Below are 3724 nucleotides of genomic sequence, written 5' to 3' on the forward strand. Positions count from 1 at the left end.
AGTACATCAACAGGCACCCATCACACCACCTTTAAGCCAAGGACAGAGAAACAGCAATGTGGCAAAAACATTATAACATTAATAAGTAATCAGAAAATTATGGAAAAGGTATTATGGAAAAGGTATTTCCTCTGCTTGGAATATGGAAGAAAAACCAAGAAAAACCAAGTTGTAACTTGAGATTGTATTAATGCCTGGGGGCACTCGTGAGTCACAGCAGATGGTTCTCGGTCCTGTAATTAATTGCTCTACATGAATATGAGTGTTTTGTCCTTTAAAAATTTTAAATTCTGCCTTGTAACCACCATATGGTCCCCTGTCATCTGCACAGTTTTCTGTCACTTAAGCAGTGACTTATTATTTATTACACTCCAAAAAAATTTGCCGAGTGAATTGGTACGAGTAAAATTATTCAGTAGAAACCTGTTTCTGAAAGGGATTGCTGAGTATCTCAGAGCATCATCTCATGTCCCTGAAACTGAAAAACTCACAAAGTAAATATTTACCACAAGCAAAGCATGGAGCAGAGTTACTCTTATTTTCAACATCAGCTTCATGGCGATACTCTGTGCTAATTTTTCCTAATTTTGCACACGTTGAAGGAAAACTTAGCATAATTATTAAAATGAATGTCATCTCCTCGACTCCAGCAGCCTCACACCCTTGTTACCATGGACAAACACTTGATTGCGGTTCCGTTTTTCACCTCAGCTCAAGGAGGAGTGTGGCGGCTCAGTTCCAGAAAAGAACCCACATGCTTGTCTTTCCATAATCATGGATCTACACCCTGGGCTCGCTTGGTATTCTGTTTCTTTCTTGCGGTGATGGGTTTGTGCAGATCGGATAGCAAGTACTTCCTTGCTAAGACTCACAGCAAGGCTGTGGTTGTCCCCATGGGTCTCCACATCGTGATTTTTCAGGTGAGCACTGGGTCATCTGAAGAAGCAAATATGATCTGACCTCATTTTGATACCAAGATATGACATAGCTGCTGGTCACAAAAGTGACCCAGGCCATTCCTTCACTTCTTTGTTGAGTAGAGGAACCACCACAGCTCATTTTCCTTTGGGAGATTCTTCCCTAGGACTGTTTTCCTCCCCGAGGTAATAGAAACTGAATTTGAGGCTACAGTCTCATTCTGTGTGGTATTTACTGCATAACTGAGTTTCTCCATTTTCCTTTGAAGAAAAGGGTAAGGAAGATGGGAGAATGGAGAAAGGAGAGGAAAGCGCAGCAAGTGCTGCATCTTTGTCAACCTGGACATGAGAAAGGGGTCCCTTCAAGGACACAGTGCCTTTTAACTCATGTCACCGTCATGCGAGTGGTACACTGAACCTCTTCTGTGGGCGAGGTAGAGACCATGGCACTTCCGGGGAATAGAATAAGTAACTCTTGAAGATATTATCCACCCAGGTGGCTGGGTCACCTCTACCAATAGCCATTGAGCGAACATGGGAAACACACACACACGACTGGTCATCAGACAGCCAGTGAGGAGAAATGTTGACTGAGAACCATCGTCTCTGGAAAGTGATGGCCAGAGAAACGAGAGCAGCTGGCTTGGTTTGGAGAAGCTTCTGGGCTTGGTTTGGAAGAGTTTCTTTCTCTTTTCTTCTTTTAAAAGATCAATGAAACCAATAAGCCTCTTTGTTGTTGTTTAGTCTTTAATTTGTGTCCAACTCTTTTGCGACCCCATGGACTGCAGCCTGCTAGGCTCTTCTGTCCATGGGATTTCCCAGGCAAGAATATTGGAGTGGGTTGCCATTTCCTTCTCCATGGAGGAGTTTCCAACCTTAGAACATTCCCCCAAATAAGGGAGAAGTGGGTGAACATATCCTGAGGATTCTCACAAATGGTCCTCCTTCCTGTCACCTTCTACTGAGAAAAGGAGTTAAACCAGGAAAAGGTACAAAGAAGCCCCTCAGACTGGCAGCAGGGGCAGGGTGGGCTGGGACAGCTGAGGCCTTCAAGCTCACCGTTCATGTTTCTTCAAGCTGGGAGGAAAGTAGAGAAAAGGCAAAATGATTACACTTGCAAAGAGCTAAGTGAAAGTGAAAGTGATGTCGCTCAGTCGTGTCCGACTCTTTGTGACCCCATGGACTATAGCCTACAGGCTCCTCCGCCCATGGGATTCGCCAGGCAAGAGTACTAGAGTGGTTTGCCGTTTCCTTCTCCAGGAGATATTCCCAACCCAGGGATCGAACCTGGGTCTCCCGCATTACAGGCAGACGCTTTACCATCTGAGCCACCAGGGAAGAAACAAACACCTATGGGAAGGGAAGAGAAAAAAGGAGCAAAAACCATCCACTCCCTGAAGGAGAGATGGTAAAGGGTGAAGACATGCTAGGAGTGATGTTTCGGGCCCATCCTGGGAGGGGAGAGACCCACAGGAGCCAACAGAGATAGAGGAGAAGGCTCCCAAGGTGGCAAAAGGAGGCTGTTCCCCAAACCTGAGGACCAGTCCACAGTGATAGACTGGCACATGATTTAACCAAATTGCTGAGCAGTGGGAGTGGGAGAGTCTCAGCCAGCTGAGCTTCCCCATCCTGAAGTGGCCACTCCCCAGGAAGGCAGACACAGGGGTGGCCGTGTCCAATCTTAGTGCCCACTGGGAGTGGTGCCAGCATCATTCAGGGGGTGGTGGCGGGACATTAGGACCCATTTCAGAGATTAGAGCTGCCTCAGGGAAGCGAGACTTCACAGACCTCTCTTATCTCTTAAACCTTCAGAAACAACAAGGAACTTAAGAACAGATATGGAAATTCCAGCTTAAATAACATGAGAACACCTCTAATGGCAAACCTCAATCTTCTTGAATTGGGATACCTGAAAGTGAAAAAGTGAAAGTGTTAGTTGCTCAGTTGTGTCTGACTCTTTGTGACCCCACAGACTGTAGCCCACCAGGCTCCTCTGTCCATGGAATTCTCTAGGCATGAATACTGGACTGGGTAGCCATTTCCTTCTCCATGGGATCTTCCTGACCCAGGGATCGAACCCAGGTCTCCTACATTGCAGGCAGATTCTTTACCACCTGGGAAGCCGCCAGGGAAGCCCAGGACACTTGAAGGCAGAAGGAATTCAAAAGCTTTGAGAATATGGTGTGAGCAGACTTTATATGCAGCTGGGAGAGCAGGAAAAAAATGGACCAAACAAGCTGGTGCTCCCAGCCATGTGTCAATTGGCAATGTGAGTCAAGTTTCACAGAAAAATTTGATGAGAAAACCGTAGAGGAAAAGCTCTTTGAGAATTCAGTGATGGCTACTGTGATCAACAGCAGAAATGAAGACAATGGTGGGTAGAACCTTTTCTTTCTGGTTGCTATGGGAGCTTGAGGAACAGAGAGCAAACCAAGCAGGGTGCATATATTGTTTAATTAAAGTCTTATCTTCCATGTTTGCAAGATCTAGGTTAGTGGCTTTTAACCTATTTTGTTCTGGACCATGAGTAAGAAGGGCATTTTCTATCACATATGCACAAGTTGGTAATACTAGCAAAGTTTTCATTTAAAAATACATACTCATACTACAGATGGTACATTCTGAGTGTTAGTATATATTTCTATTCTATTTTTTTAAGTGCAGCTGTGGTGATAAGACCTCAAAATGATCCCTGATGGTCTCTACCTCCTAGTGTTCCCACCTTTGTATGGTTTGATTATTCGTATAAAACTTTGCTAGAAAGGGGAGAAAGTAGAAAAATGCACAAAGAAAATGACTTGAGTAAG

General features: G+C 44.8%; 1 non-coding gene across 1 annotated transcript; it reads right to left on the bottom strand.

The window, feature by feature from the left end:
* Positions 1-2183: 2183 nt before the first annotated feature.
* TRNAY-GUA (transfer RNA tyrosine (anticodon GUA)) lies at positions 2184-2255 on the bottom strand. Its single transcript has one exon. It is a non-coding gene; the product is annotated as a tRNA-Tyr (tRNA).
* Between the last annotated feature and the right edge of the window lie 1469 nt (positions 2256-3724).

This window comes from Ovis canadensis, chromosome 2, assembly GCF_042477335.2.
Source record: "Ovis canadensis isolate MfBH-ARS-UI-01 breed Bighorn chromosome 2, ARS-UI_OviCan_v2, whole genome shotgun sequence".
Taxonomy (NCBI): domain Eukaryota; kingdom Metazoa; phylum Chordata; class Mammalia; order Artiodactyla; family Bovidae; genus Ovis; species Ovis canadensis.